Consider the following 17,510-nt stretch of genomic DNA (forward strand, 5'->3'; position numbering starts at 1 on the left):
CTCCCCCATCCCTGGGATTCTCCAGGCAAGAACACTGGAGTGGGTTGCCATTTCCTTCTCCAATGCATGAAAGTGAAAAGTGAAAGTGAAGTCGCTCAGTCGTGTCCTACCCTCAATGACCCCATGGACTGCAGCCTACCAGGCTCCTTCGTCCATGGGATTTCCAGGCAAGAGTACTGGAGTGGGGTGCCATTGCCTTCTCCTTCTATAAGGTGTACTAGATTATTTATTTGAGAATTTTCTTGTTTCATGAGGTAAGCCTGCATCACTACATACCACTTGAAAGTGCTTTTGGAAAGCTGTTTTTTCTATTTTCTTTTGTCTCAAGATATTTTCTGATTTCGTCATTGCCCCACTAGTTTTTTGTAGCTTGTTCATTAGTCTCTGTTTGTTTTTTATTTTCTCCTTTTACTTCCTGTAGTTGATTTCTAGTTTCCTACTCTTGTGGTCAGAAAAAAAAAAAAAAAATGCTTGATATAATGTCTAGCCTCTAAAATTACTGAGGCTTGTTTTGTGACACAGGATGTGATCTCTACTGGAGAATGGTCCATGGATATTCTCCTGCTTTTGAATGGAATGTGTTATACATATCTATCAAGATTAATTGGTCTATTGTGTCATTCAAGATTACTGTTGCTTTATAAATTTTCTTTATGGATGATCTGTACACTGGTGGAAGTGGAGTATTAAAGCCCCTTCCTATTACTATATTATATAATTCTCCCTTTATTTCTGCTAATGTTTGCTCTATATATTTTGGTGTTCTGTATATGTACTGTATTCGGTGCATATGTTAACAACAGTAACATTCTCATCTTGTACTAATTTTTTTATCAATATAATGTCCTTCTTTGTCTTTTGTTATAGCTTTTATATTAAAGTATAATAATATACTTATAATGATATAAGTATCATTATCTCTTATTTCTTGTTCTTTCTGCTTACATGAAATATCTTTTTCCATCCTCTCACTTTCAGTTCATGTGTGTCTTCAGTTCTGAAGTGAGTGTCTTGAAAGCATTGTATTCATGGATTTTTTTTTTTTTTTAATTTTTGTGTATCTTTTTTTTTTTTTTTGGATTACCATCAGGTTCTGACATGTTGTCCTATAACTATGTACTTGCTTTAAACTGGTAGTCACTTGTAGTCCCACTGGCTTTCCAAGCAGCCAAGGGAGTTCATCTTCCTTGTGCTGGCCTAAGGACTGGAGCACCAAATATGTCTCAGGCTACTCATTCTCCAGGGAGGATCTCCACACCTGTAATCTTCCTTTTCTTCTGAATCCCTTCCCAAGGGTACAGGTCCTAACCCAATTGCTTCTTTCCTTTTTCTTCTTCATTCTATGTGAATATTTCTTAGAGCCTTGGTTGTATAGAAGTTTTCCTGCCAATTTCCAGTTAATTTTCAAAGAAAATTGTTCTATTTGTTGTTGTTGTTCAGTTGCTCAGTCTTGTCCAACTCTTTGCAACCCCATGAACTGCAGCACGCCAGGCTTCCCTGTCCTTCACCATCTCCTTGAGCTTGCTCAAACTCATGTCCATTGAGTCGGTGATGCCATCCAACCATCTTATCCTCTGTTGTTTCCTTCTCCTCCTGCCTTCATCTTTCCCAGAATCAGGGTCTTTTCAAATGAGTCAGTTCTTTGCATTAGGTGCCTAAAGTACTGGAGCTTCAGTTTCAGCATCAGTCCTTCCAATGAATATTCAGGATTTATTTCCTTTAGGGTTGACTGGTTTGATTTCCTTTCTGTCCAAGGGACTCTCAAGAGTCTTCTCCAACACCACAGTTCATAAGCATCAATTCTTTAGTGCTCAGCCTTCTTTATGGTCCAACACTCACATCCACACATAATTACTGGAAAAACCATACCTTTGACTAGACAGACCTTTGTCAACAAAGTAATGTCACTGCTTTTTAATACACTGTCTAGATTTGTCCTTTTCTTCCAAAGAGCAAGTGTCTTTTAATTTCATGTCTGCAGTCACCATCTGCAATGATTTTGGAGCCCCAGAGAATAAAGTCTATTGTTATTTACATTGTTTCCCCATCTATTTGCCATGAAATGATGGGACTGGATGCCATTATCTTATTTTTTTGAATGTTGAATCTTAATTTTTCAATGTTGCTCTTAGTTTCTGAATGCTTTGTGTGGTTGAGGAGGAAGAGCTGGCCTCCTACTTGGCCATCTTGACCAGTTTCCAAAGTCTTTTATTTTAAATACTCTTTTATCCTGAGACACCTTGAGGGACACTAGAGGGCAGTGATATAACTGGACTTTCATTTTGGTAATCTCTTTATGGGAGCTGTCTTCAGTGTCATTTATAGGAGCTCAAAGTGAAGTAAGGAGACTATACAGGAGGAATGATGATTATTAGAATATTTTCTCTCTGCTTAAACCTATTCTATGTTATGCCTTATGATCTGGCGCACTACTCTCTAAACCTGCTAACTTCCAATTAGTTGTGTCAATAGAGATGTCAGTGACTCCCTGGAAACTGAAGGAGAAAGGAATGACTCTATCCTTCCCTTTGTTTCTTGTCCCTTCAGTTGGACCCCAGCAGTTCACTAATAATTCCAGAGGCAGTAATCAAGCCCAGTTTGTAGTTTCTTCAAAATTCCATTAACCAATCTTTTTCTGCCTTCTGAGTTTCAGGTCCATAAGTCTCATCCTTGAGTTTCCAGGCTTTTAATTTATTTGTCTATATCACCATTTACAACTTAAAGAGCACATATATGACACTAAAACTGTAAAAAAAAGCAAGAGAGTTACTACTATAAATGTCAGGATGGTGTTTACTCTAAAATGATCAGGGGGATCTAGAAGGGGAATGCTGGGGAGATGGAGACTTCTGTTGTGACTGAAACTTTATTTATTGGATGATTGTTTTATGATAATTTATTGTATAATCATTAACTATGCTGTATATTTCTCTTTTATATACTTTCAGTGAATGTTTTATTTCACAATAAAAATCACAGATAAATTTAATGTAAAGTGTAGTGTTATTCTGTCAGTATGTAAACAATATCTATAAATTGCTTAATAGATCTCTAAGTTGTTGAAACAAAAGCAAATGTGGAAAATTTTACCAAATTATTAGGTTAGCAAAGCTTTCTCTTCAATCAAAATTTGTATGAAATGTTTTGATACATGTGTTTTGATTTTTTTTTCCAATCTTTTTCTTCTGGTATTGAGATATACATTGCTTTTTTCCTTTTGTTGTTGTAATGAAATTTATTTATAGAATTTCAGTATTAAATACATCTTTCCTTCTTGGTTTGAACATAATTATCCATTGATTTCAGAAATTTAAATTGAAAGAAGATTAAAAAGACAAAATGTTATTTGAATGTTTACAGGATTACTCAGACAACACTTTTAAATAATTCTGTTAGTAATTACAGTTTTTAAACATTTAATTTCATTTATATTACAATGTATAATAATTACTTATCTGTGCATTCTTTACCAATCTCAAAGTTATTTTTAGATATTATTCTTTTAAAGATAAATTTTGCTTTTGCTAATACGTTATATCTTATAATTTAGTTTTTCCATTCTTCCTGCCTTCATTCTGTTATTCTAAGTTACCTCTGTGCTTAAAATGTAAGCTTCTCTTTCTCTTCTATGTATATACTATTCTTCAAAATACTATATTAGAAACTCATGTTTTTATATGCAACAATTTTAGTCTCTTTGCATTCCCAATTGATTTTAAATTTCCATTTTTTTCATATTTATATTCTCAGTTCAGTTCAGTCACTCAGTCGTGTCCAACTTGTTGCGACCCCAAGAACTGCAGCACACCAGGCCTCCCTGTCCATCACCAACTCCTGGAGTCCACCCAAACCCATGTCCATTGAGTCAGTGATGCCATCCGACCATCTCATCCTCTGTTGTCCCCTTCTCTTCCTGCCCTCAATCTTTCCCAGCATCAGGGTCTCTTCCAATGAGTCAGCTCTTCACATGAGGTGGCCAGTGTATTGGAGTTTTGGCTTCATCATTAGTCCTTCCAATGAACACCCAGGACTGATATCCTTTAGGATGGACTGGTTGGATCTCCTTGCAGTCCAAGGGACTCTCAAGAATCTTCTCCAACACCACAGTTCAAATGCATCAATTCTTTGGCACTCAGCCTTCTTCACAGTCCAACTCTCACATCCATACATGACCACTGGAAAAACCATAGCCTTGACTAGATGGACCTTTGTTGACAAAGTAATGTCTCTGCTTTTTCATATGCTGTCTAGGTTGGTCATAACTTTCCTTCCAAGGAGTAAGTGTCTTTTAATTTCATGGCTGCAATCACCATCTGCAGTGATTTTGGAGCCCAGAAAAATAAAGTCTGACACTGTTTCCACTGTTTCCCCATCTATTTCCCATGAAGTGATGGGACAAGATGCCATGATCTTCGTTTTCTGAATATTGGGCTTTAAGCCAACTTTTTCACTCTCCTCTTTAATTTTCATCAAGAGGCACTTTAGTTCTTCACTTTCTGCCATAAGGGTGGTGTCATCTGTGTATCTGAGGTTATTGATATTTCTCCCGGCAATCTTGATTCCAGTTTGTCCTTCCAACAGCCCAGCATTTTTCATGATGTACTCTGCATATAAGTTAAATAAGTAGGGTGACAATATACAGACTTAGTGTACTCCTTTTCTTTGAACTTCTATCAACTTTTAAAAATATGTTTACCAAGGCTCTCTTATTACATGAAGACAAGTATAAAATTGTTCATGCTTTTTGAGTGACTTAGTTCTTCATAATTCCATAGTGATTTCTACTTGATGAGAAAAATCTATTTTGTATTAAATTGGCATGCTGCTGCTGCTGCTAAGTCGCTTTAGTCGTGTCTGACTCTATGCGACCCCATAGACAGCAGCCCACCAGGCTCCCCCGTCCCTGGGATTCTCCAGGCAAGAACACTGGAGTGGGTTGCCATTTCCTTCTCCAATGCATGAAAGTAAAAAGTGAAAGTGAAGTCACTCAGTCATGTCTGACTCTTAGCGACCCCATGGACTGCAGCCTACCAGGCTCCTCCATCCATGGGATTTTCCAGACAAGAGTACTGGAGTGGGGTGCCATTGCCTTCTTCAATTAAATTAGCATAGCTTTATTCAGATTAACATTTTATGCAGATTTCCACCCATAAGTTGTCTTTCAGGCATTCAATGTTTGAACATTTTGGTACTTATCTCATTAAAAGCTGTAGTTTGATTTTGCATTTTCATACACACAGACCATTATTATTTTTGTTTTTAATCTACCATGTTTAATTTGCATATCATATTGTTACCAATTATTTTGCATTTAGTTATATATATATTGTGTACTTCCAAATTACCTCGATTTTTTAAACCCTTCTTTTGTTCTTTTATTACTGTCAGTGGAGTGTATAATTTCCTTGGTTCTGTCTCATCACAACAAAAATATGAAGCGACAGACATTAAAGCCCACGGTGTGTCACAGCTCTCGAACAGATCAGTGTTACAGCTCAGTGTTACAGCTCAGTTTTATTTAGAAAATAAAGGAAAATATATTCTAGAGGCATGAGGGCATGCCCACCCAAAAGACGCGAGAGAAAAGAGAGAGAGACAGAGTGAGAAAGCATGAGTGAGAGAGACACTCCCAGCCCTTTGGCTCCTCTTGATATGTTTTTTTCTCCTCCCCCAGGCCTGCCCTATGTAAACTGGGTTATCAGGAGTGCTGTTTGTTCTACCTAAAGTCCTCACTCTGGTCCTTAGACCTTCCTTTGTTCTATTCTCACAGGCTTTTCCTTTCCTTGTTTTTTAGCCACCGCCATTCTGGACTCCTTTTTCCTATTCTAATTAGCTAACATTATCATAAACATACTACAGTCCATTACATATGGACTGATTAAGATTACCCTTTCCCATGCCACATTTCTTGCTATCAATTTGGATGTATTTAAGATTGCCGGGAGAAATATCGATAACCTCAGATATGCAGATGACACCACCCTTATGGCAGAAAGTGAAGAGGAATTAAAAAACCTCTTAATGAAAGTGAAAGAGGAGAGTGAAAGAGTTGGCTTAAAGCTCAACATTCAGGAAACGAAGATCATGGCATATGGTCTCATCACTTCATGGGAAATAGATGGGGAAACAGTGGAAACAGTGTCAGACTTTATTTTTTGGGGCTCCAAAATCACTGCAGATGGTGACTGCAGCCATGAAATTAAAAGACGTTTACTCCTTGGAAGTAAAGTTATGACCAACCTAGATAGCATATTGAAAAGCAGAGACATTACTTTGCCAACAAAGGTCCGTCTAGTCAAGGCTATGGTTTTTCCAGTGGTCATGTATGGATGTGAGAGTTGGACTGTAAAGAAAGCTTAGCACTGAAGAATTGATGCATTTGAACTGTGGTGTTGAAGAAGACTCTTGAGAGTCCCTTGGACTGCAGGGAGATCCAACCAGTCCATTCTGAAGGAGATCAGCCCTGGGATTACTTTGGATGGAATGATGCTAAGGCTGAAACTCCAGTACTTGGACCACCTCATGTGAAGAGTTGACTCATTGGAAAAGACTCTGATGCTGGGAGGGGAAGGAGGAAAAAGGGATGACAGAAGATGAGATGGCTGGATGGCATTACCTACTTGATGGACATGAGTTTGAGTGAACTCCGGGAATTGGTGATGGACAGGGAGGCCTGGCGTGCTACAATTCATGGGGTCGCAAAGAGTCGGACATGACTGAGCGACTGAACTGAACTGAACTGAACATTAAAATAAAACTATTTTAGTTGGTACTTTAATATTTTTACCTATAATATTTACTTTTAAATTCTAGAATACATTGACAGAGTAATATTCTCAAATATAATAGATTTAAAACATTTTAGCAGATCTCCCTATCCAAATTTACAATATTTTAGTTCTATTTTGTATTTTTACTGCCAAATATATGTGACAAATTCTGTAGTCTTAAAGTTTATTGCATATTTATCACATTAACAATTAGATAAAAAGTAGATATTTTAAAATTTTTGAGTATTTTATTTAATGTTTGACTAGAAAATATCCTAAAATTTACTTTATATTTGAGAGATAACTTTCTGGTGAATTATATACCTTTTTATAGGATGCATGAGTATGTTTCTCAAATCTTATTTCCCCTTAGAATTATCTTGGAATATTTTAGATAACAGCATTCAAAGTTTTAACTTCATGAAACCTGATTAACTGTATTTTTTATAGACAACCTCCCATCCAATTTCAGGTGATTGTAATAGCAGCTATCTTTAAAACAACTGGTTCACCTGAACTGTGGGCTCTTTGCAATCTGAAAAAAATTGTTTTTGCTATTTTTTTCTATTCCTAGTACTTTACAAAATACATCACATACGTTGGCTGCATGCTAGACAAATGAATAACCACATGCCATAATGAAATTCAAGACTCATAGATATCAAAATCTGGCATGTTCCCTAAAGTCAAGAACAAGACAAGGGTACCCACTCTCACCACTACTATTCGACATAGTTTTGGAAGTTTTGGCCACGGCAATCAGAACAGAAAAAGAAATAAAAGAATCCAGATTGGAAAAGAAAAAGTAAAACTTTCACTGTTTGCAGATGACATGATCCTCTACATAGAAAACCCTAAAGACTCCACAGAAAATTACTAGAACTAATCAATGAATAGAGTAAAGTTGCAGGATATAAAATCAACACACAGAAATCCCTTGCATTCCTATACACGAACAATGAGAAAATAGAGAAATTGAGGAAACAATTCCATTCACCATTGCAATGAAAAGAATAAAATACTTAGGAATAGATCTACCTAAAGAAACTAAAGACCTATATATATAGAAAATTATAAAACACTGGTGAAAGAAATCAAAGGGGACACAAATAGATGGAGAAATATACCGTGTTCATGGATTGGAAGAATCAATATAGTGAAAATGAGTATACTACCCAAAGCAATTTATAGATTCAATGGAATTCCTATCAAGCTACCAATGGTATTTTTCAGAGAACTAGAGCAAATAATTTCACAATTTGTATGCTAATACAAAAAAACCCTCAAATAGCCAAAGCAATCTTGAGAAAGAAGAATGGAACTGGAGGAATCAATCTGTCTGACTTCAGTCTCTACTACAAAGTCACAGTCATCAAGACAGTACGGTACCAAAACAAAGACAGAAGTACAGATCAATGGAACAAAATAGAAAGCCTAAAGATAAATCCATGCACCTATGGACACCTTATCTTTGACAAAGGAGGCAAGATATACAATGGAGAAAAGACAATCTCTGGTCAGCCACTTGTAAAAGAATCAAACTAGAACACTTTGTAACACCATACACAAAAATAAACTCAAAATGGGTTAAAGATCTAAATGTAAGAGCAGAAACTATAAAACTCCTAGAGGAAAACATAGGCAAAACACTCTCCGACATAAACCAAAGCAGGATCCTCTATGACCCACCTCCCAGAATATTGGAAATAAAAGCAAAAATAAACAAATGGGACCCAATTAAAATTAAAAGCTTATGCACAACAAAGGGAACTATAAGCAAGGTGAAAGATAGCCTTCAGATTGGGAGAAAATAGTAGCAAACGAAGCAATGGACAAAGAGTTAATCTCAAATATATACAAGCAACTCCTGCAGCTCAATTCCAGAAAAATAAATGACCCAATCAAAAAGTGGGCAAAGAACTAAACATACATTTCTCCAAAGAAAACATACAGATGGCTAACAAACACATGAAAAGATGCTCAACATCACTCATTATCAGAGAAATGCAAATCAAAACCACAATGAGGTACCATTTCAGACCAGTCAGAATGGCTGCTATCCAAAAGTCTACAAGCAATAAATGCTGGAGAGGGTGTGGAGAAAAGGGAACCCTCTTACACTGTTGGTGGGAATGCAAACTAGTACAGTCACTATGGAGAACAGGGTGGAGATTCCTTAAAAAACTGGAAGTAGAACTGCCATATGAGCCAGCAATCCCACTGCTGGGCACACACCGAGGAAACCAGAATTGAAAGAGACACATGTACCCCAATGTTCATCACAGCACTGTTTATAATATCCAGGACATGGAAGCAACCTAAATGTCCATCAGCAGACGAATGGATAAGAAAGCTGTGGTGCATATGCACAATGGAGTATTACTCAGCCATTAAAAAGAATACATTTGAATCAGTTCTAATGAGGTAGATGAAACTGGAGCCTATTATACAGAGGGAAGTAAGCCAGAAAGAAAAACACCAATACAGTATACCAACGCATATATATGGAATTCAGAAAGATGGTAAAGATAACCCTGAATGCAAGACAGCAAAAGAGACACAGATGTATAGAACAGGCTTTTGGACTCTGTGGGAGAGGGTGAGGGTGGGATGATATGGGAGAATGGCATTGAAACATGTAAATTATTACATGTGAAATGAATCTCCACATGCATGATACAGGGTGCTCGGGGCTGGTGCTGGGATGACCCAGAGGGATGGGATGGGAAGGGAGGTGGGAGGGGGGTTCAGGATGGGGAACACATGTACATCCATGGTGGATTCATATCAATGTATGGCAAAACCAATACAATATTGTACAGTAAAATTAAATAAATAAAACTGAAAAAAAAAAGTAAAGAAAACAATGTCCATTCACTTTTCTCTTGAAGTGTCTTTTATTTGATTTCAATGATTTCATTTATTTTTTGAGAATAGAATTATATGCATCACCATAATTTTCCATCTCCCTATTTTAATCCATAATTTGAAACTCTTAGTCATTGTTAGTATTTCACAATGCACTTGTTTATCTCCATTATATAAAATCAGACCTATTTTCTTATTATAACTTAAAAAGTTTAAAGTTAGCGATAGTTTTAAATGCAAGCAGCAGTTCTGACTTGTAGCTTATTCCACAAGGCAGCTGTGAACTAAAGATTTTTAAAACTGCTAGATGTCTGGTGAAATAGGTAGGCTTAATTAATGCCAAATGATGCTCACACCAGGAAAGAGATTTCTTGCAGTGAGGGAGGAAGCAGCACATTTAACTTGTTATTACTAAAGGAAATGTTATACTGGGGCTGGATGTTGAAGGCACAAAGGCCTATCTAACAATCTGTCAAATTAGATTCATTTGCATTCAATAGGTAATAAAGCTATATTTAAATAAATATCAATACAAGCTATATTTATTTTGAATTGATTTGTCTTAATTTTGGTTTCCAGCAGTTTGTTGAAAGTTAAATTCAATGTGGAGAGATAAGGGGGAAATGGCATTCAATCACATTTTAGCATTACTATAGATTATTCTAAATCCTGACTACCAGCTTAAATAGTGATCTTTCTATTTAACCATTAATTCATATTCCTGGTTGAACATATATAATAAACACAGTGTACCTATATTTGTATGTGTGTATAATCCTCATATGTTTTTAATTTCTCTAGACATATTATTTTCTAACATATCTGCTTAATTTGAAATGATGTTTACAGAAGTCTATTAATTAGACTGAAATTTTTATCAATATTTAATTGTAATTTTAATCTTGATGTATTTAACTGATTTGTTATTTGGTGCATACAATTGTAAAACTATTGTGTTTTCTCTATAAGTTTTGAATTTTATGATTACCCAATGTCCTTTTATACTCAATGATTTGCATTTTAAAGTACATATTTTCTTTTAATTTTAATGTGTGTAACTATTGTTATGTAAAATTCCTTAGAATAAAACTTTTAGAAAGAAGTTGAGGAGATACTGTTGTATACATATTTTAGCATGTTTTATAATTGTTGCTTTGAAATTTTTGTCTGATAAATCCAAAATCAATGTCATTTCAGATGGTATTTGCTTTTGAGAATCAATTCCACTTTTCTTATTTTCCATATGTGCACTTATTCTGGATTGTATCTTGGACATTGCAAGTATTCAATTGTAGAGTTTCTGTACTATTATGACTGAAGAGTTTGAGCTTATTAATACTATTGTTATGACAAACACCTGACTTTGTTGCCTTCAGACTGTAGTTCACTGAGATTTACTTCTGGTTTCTGGGAGTAAATTATTTTTAAAACCTAGGAATCCTTAGGTGGAAAGGAGCTAGGCGGTCTCTATTTCTCTGAACTAGGCATGCAGAGGAAGGCTTCCTGTGGAACGTCTGTTGATGGTTTCCTGTTAGCACATATAAAGAAAAGTTCCTTGCTATCCAGGATCCCTACACTCTCTGAGGTAGGTAAGACTCAGTATACATAGATAGACTCTTTTTGCTTTTAGAAATTAGTGTGTATTTCAACTCTGTGAATTAAAAAAAGGTAATTTCTACAATGATCCCTATAACCACAGATCTCTGAAAGCCAAACTCTGCTACATTATTCAAATCTATAATACACTTCTCTTGATATTTTAACAGGTAATGAGGGAGAAAGCCATGTCTTGTCTACCTGTTTTATCTGCCAGAATCATGAGTGCCCTAATTCATTATACAATGCTGCTGTGTAGACCCCAGAAATTTTTTGACTTAGAAAAGGCAAATAACTTGAGGTTAGGCATGTTAAAGGTGGAATCATATTCTGATCAACATGATTTTGCTTATATTCTTTACACTGAGACTGAATCAAATACATATTAATATATTCTTAAGTGAGTGTCTGTTTTTCTATGATTTTGATGTTCTTACTTTTCTTGCATACCTTGGCCAAATGCCCTGCTTCTTTAGTTGACCAGATTCTGCTTACACAGACCAGACTGTACCCTAGTATGGTACCAACACACCAAAACTTATCCCACTGCCTGATAATTATGTTCCTTAATAAATATAAATAAAACATTTATGTAAAATATAAAAGAATGAAATCAAAAGACGCTTACTTATTGGAAGAAAAGTTATGACCAACCTAAATAGCACATTCAAAAGCAGAGACATTACTTTGCCAACAAAGGTCCGTCTAGTCAAGGCTATGGTTTTTCTAGTGGTCATGTATGGATGCGAAAATTGGACTGTGAAGAAAGCTGAGCACCAAAGAATAGATGCTTTTGAACTGTGGTGTTGGAGAAGACTCTTGAGAGTCCCTTGGACTACAAGGAGATCCAACCAGTCCATTCTAAAGGAGATCAGTCCTGGGATTTCTTTAGAAGGAATGATGCTAAAGCTGAAACTCCAGTACTTTGGCCACCTCATGTGAAGAGTTGACTCATTGGAAAAGACTCTCATGCTGGGAGGGATTGGGGGCAGAAGGAGAAGGGGACGACAGAGGATGAGATGGCTGGATGGCATCACAGGCTCGATGGTCGTGAGTTTGAGTGAACTGTGGGAGTTGGTGATGGACAGGGAGGCCTGGCGTGCTGTGATTCAGGGGGTTGCAAAGAGTCGGACATGACTGACCGACTGAACTGAACTGAACTGACCCTTCTGGTTTATTATATATATAGAAAAACTATAAAGATTGTATAATGTAGCTGATCCAGATGTGGCAACACTTTAATTGGTAACAGTTTTTAATGTTTTTTTAAAAAAATAATATTCATAATTCAAGGGATGTGCCTATAGCTTTGCATGTCTTCCAACAAATCATTACTCAAAAATAGAGTCCACTGATCAGAGTCATTCTCTGAAATATTACCTCGTCTGTCACATGGTAATAGTGGAGACATCAAGACTGTTTTTAGTACACTTCCATAGAAATTTGTTGAAACACTTCTTATATGAGGAATGTAAAAACAATTGAAATGATCTTGCATTTTTATGTCTTTATTTCTCTATTGTATAGTATTTTCCTTTTTATTACACTTTATGGTATTATCTGTTTGCAATTTATTGGAAATTAAATAAATAAATATATATTAGGGTCATGGTAGAGAGATCTGACAGAATGTGATCCACCAGAGAAAGGAATGGCAAACCACTTCAGTATTCTTGCCTTGAGAAGCCCATGAACAGTATGAAAAGGCAAAATGATAGGATACTGAAAGACAAACTCCCCAGGTCAGTAAGTGCCCAATATGCTACTGGAGATCAGTGGAGAAATAACTCCAGAAAGAATGAAGGGATGGAGTCAAAGAAAAACAATACCCAGCTGTGGATGTGACTGGTGATAGAAGCAAGGTCCAATGCTGTAAAGAGCAATATTGCATAGGAACCTGGAACGTCAGGTCCATGAATCAAGGCAAATTGTAAGTGGTCAAACAAGAGATGGCAAGAGTGAATGTCGACATTCTAGAATCAGCGAACTAAAATGGACTGGCATGGGTGAATTTAACTCAGATCACCATTATATCTACTACTGCAGGCAGGAATGCCTCAGAAGAAATGGAGTGGCCATCATGGTCAACAAAAGAGTCTGAAATGCAGTACTTGGATGCAATCTCAAAAATGACAGAATGATTTCTGTTCATTTCCAAGGCAAACCATTCAATATCACAGTAATCCAAGTCTATGCCCCAACCAGTAACGCTGAAGAAGCTGAAGTTGAACGGTTCTATGAAGACTTACAAGACCTTTTAGAACTAACACCCAAAAAAGATGTCCTTTTCATTAAAGGGGACTGGAATGCAAAAGTAGGAAGTGAAGAAACACCTGGAGTAACAGGCAAATTTGGCTTTGGAATACGGAATGAAGCAGGGCTAAGACTAATAGAGTTTTGCCAAGAAAATGCACTGGTCATAACAAACACCCTCTTCCAACAACACAAGAGAAGACTCTACACATGGACATCACCAGATGGTTAACACTGAAATCAGATTGATTATATTCTTTGCAGCCAAAGATGGAGAAGCTCTATACAGTGAGCAAAAACAAGACCAGGAGCTGACTGTGGCCCAGATCATGAACTCCTTATTGCCAAAATCAGACTTAAGTTGAAGAAAGTAGGGAAAACCACTAGACCATTCAGGTATGACCTAAATCAAATCCCTTATGATTATACAGTGAAAGTGAGAAATAGATTTAAGAGCCTAAATCTGATAGATAGAGTGCCTGATTAACTATGGTATGAGGTTCGTGACATTGTAGAGGAGACAGGGATCAAGACCATTCCCATGGAAAAGAAATGCAAAAAAGCAAAATGGCTGTCTGGGGAGGCCTTACAAATAGCTGTGAAAAGAAGAGAAGCAAAAAGCAAAGGAGAAAAGGAAAGATATAAGCATCTGAATGCAGAGTTCCAAAGAATAGCAAGAAGAGATAAGAAAGCCTTCTTCAGCGATCAATGCAAAGAAATAGAGGAAAACAACAGAATGGGAAAGACTAGGGATCTCTTCAAGAAAATCAGAGATACCAAAGGAACATTTCATGCAAAGATGGGCTCGATAAAGGACAGAAATGGTATGGACCTAGCAGAAACAGAAGATATTAAGAAGAGGTGGCAAGAATACACAGAAGAACTGTACAAAAAAGATCTTCAGGACCCAGATAATCACGATGGTGCAATCACTGACCTAGAGCCAGACATCCTGGAATGTGAAGTCAAGTGGGCCTTAGAAAGCATCACTACGAACAAAGCTAGTGGAGGTGATGGAATTCCAGTTGAGCTATTCCAAATCCTGAAAGATGATGCTGTGAAACTATTGCACTCAATATGCCAGCAAATTTGGAAAACTCAGCAGTGGCCACAGGACTGGAAAAGATGCATTTTCATTCCAATCCCAAAGAAAGGCATTGCCAAAGAATGCTCAAACTACTGCACAAGTGCACTCATCGCACAAGCTAGTAAAGTAATGCTCAAAATTCTCCAAGCCAGGCTTCAGCAATACATGAACTGTGAACTTCCTGATGTTCAAGCTGGTTTTAGAAAAGGCAGAAGAACCAGAGATCAAATTGCCAACATCTGCTGGATCTTGGAAAAAGCAAGAGAGTTCCAGAAAAGCATCTATTGCTGCTTTATTGACTATGTCAAAGCCTTTGACTGTGTGGATCACCATAAACTGTGGAAAATTCTGAAAGAGATGGGAATACCAGACCACCTGACCTGCCTCTTGAGAAATTTGTATGCAGGTCAGGAAGCAACAGTTAGAACTGGACATGGAACAACAGACTTGTTCCAAATAGGAAAAGGAGTTCGTCAAGGCTGTATATTGTCACCATGTTTATGTAACTCATATGCAGAGTACATCATGAGAAATGCTGGACTGGAAGAAACACAAGCTGGAATCAAGATTGCCGGGAAAAATATCAATAACTTCAGATATGCAGATGACACCACCCTTATGGCAGAAAGTGAAGAGGAACTCAAAAGCCTCTTGATGAAAGTGAAAGTGGAGAGTGAAAAAGTTGGCTTAAAGCTCAACATTCAGAAAATGAAGATCATGGCATCCGGTCCCACCACTTCATGGGAAATGGATGGGGAAACCGTGGAAACAGTGTCTGACTTTATTTTTCTGGGCTCCAAAATCACTACAGATGGTGACTGCAGCCATGAAATTAAAAGACGCTTACTCCTTGGAAGGAAAGTTATGACCAACCTAGATAGCATACTCAAAAGCAGAGACATTACTTTGCCAACAAATGTTCATCTAGTCAAGGCTATGAATTTTCCTGTGGTCATGTATGAATGTGATAGTTGGACTGTGAAGAAGGCTGAGCACCAAAGAATTGATGCTTTTGAACTGTGGTGTTGGAGAAGACTCTTGAGAGTCCCTTGGACTGCAAGGAGATCCAACCAGTCCATTCTGAAGGAGATCAGCCCTGGGATTTCTTTGGAAGAAATGATGCTAAAGCTGAAACTCCAGTACTTTGGCCACCTCATGCGAAGAGTTGACTCATTGGAAAAGACTGATGCTGGGAGGAATTGGGGGCAAGAGGAGAAGGGGACGACAGAGATGAGATGCATGGATGGCATCACTGACTGGATGGACGTGAGTCTGGGTGAACTCTGGGAGTTGGTGATGGACAGGGAGGCCTGGCGTGCTGTGATTCATGGGGTCACAAAGATTCGGACACAACTGAGTGACTGATCTGATCTGATCTGATAATATTATGTATATATACTAAAAAGAAAGTATCTTTACCACTGCCATAGCAGCCTAGGCTATGGCTGGAAGTACAAGTATATTGATGCCAACAAGCCTGTGCCTGTTGGTAAATAATTAAGAACTTCACTCAAGAAAAGGATTTGAGACTGCAGAGTTTAAGAGGATCCTGGCAGTGTCAAAGTGAAGGATGCCTAAAGACAAGAAAACATACTGTAAAATTTAGTGTACGATGCAGAAACAGAACCAGTTTCAGGAAGATAGTGGCATAGGAAGAATAAAAATAAGACTTGAAGGATCTTGATAAAAATAATCGTAGGCCTGGATTCATTTTCTCATTTACCAGAGAAGGAAATGGCAACCCACTCCAGTGTTCTTGCCTGGAGAATCCCAGAGACGGGGGAGCCTGGTGGGCTGTCGTCTCTGGCGTTGCACAGAGCCAGACATAACTGAAGCGACTTAGCAGCAGTAGCAGCAAAACCAATGATAACTAAGATCATGGCATCTGATCCCATCACTTTATGGGAAATGGGGAAACAGTGGAAACAGTGTCAGACTTTATTTTTTGGGGCTCCAACATCATTTCAGATGGTGACTGCAGCCATGGGATTAAAAGTCGCTTACCCCTTGGGAGGAAAGTTATGACCAACCTAGATAGCATATTGAAAAGCAGAGACATTACTTTGCCAACAAAGGTCCATCTAGTCAAGGCTATGGTTTTTCCAGTGGTCATGTATGGATGTGAAAGTTGGACTGTGAAGAAAGCTGAGTGCCGAAGAACTGATGCTTTTGAACTGTGGTGTTGGAGAAGACTCCTGAGAGTCCCTTGGACTGCAAGGAGATCCAACCAGTCCATTCTAAAGGAGATCATCCTGGGTGTTCTTTGGAAAGACTGATGCTAAAAACTCCAATATTTTGGCTACCTCATGCGAAGAGTTAACTCATTGGAAAAGACTCTGATGCTAGGAGGGATTAAGGGTAGGAGGAGAAGAGGACGACAGAGGATGAGATGGCTGGATGGCATCACCGACTCAATGGACATGAGTTTGGGTAAACTCCTGGGGTTGGTGATGGACAAGGAGGCCTGGCATGCTGCAATGCATGGGGTCACAAAGAGTTGAACAGGACTGAGTGACTGAACTGAACTGAACTGAACTGAAAAACAATGATACCAAGGATTTTCCATGGGATATAATGAACTTTGTAATTGTTTTGGAGTTGCAAGCAATGAGTAAAACAAATAAAATTATACATGTATGTCTAAAGAAACATAATCTCAAGAGTATAAAACTTTGTTGTTCCATTGCTAAGTCATGTACAACTCTTTGTGAACACATGAAGTGCAGTACACCAGGCTTCCCAGTCTTTCACTGTCTCCCAGAGTTTGCTCAAACTCATATCCATTGAGTTGATGATGTCATCAAATCATCTCATCTTCTGTCACCCCCTTCTCCTCTTGTCCCCAATCATTGCCAGAATCAGTCTTTTTCAATGAGTCAGTTGTCTGCATTAGGTGGCCAAAGTATTGGAGCTCGAGCTTCAGCATTAGTCCTTCC

Source organism: Bubalus bubalis, chromosome 3 (assembly GCF_019923935.1).
Source record: "Bubalus bubalis isolate 160015118507 breed Murrah chromosome 3, NDDB_SH_1, whole genome shotgun sequence".
Lineage (NCBI taxonomy): Eukaryota > Metazoa > Chordata > Mammalia > Artiodactyla > Bovidae > Bubalus > Bubalus bubalis.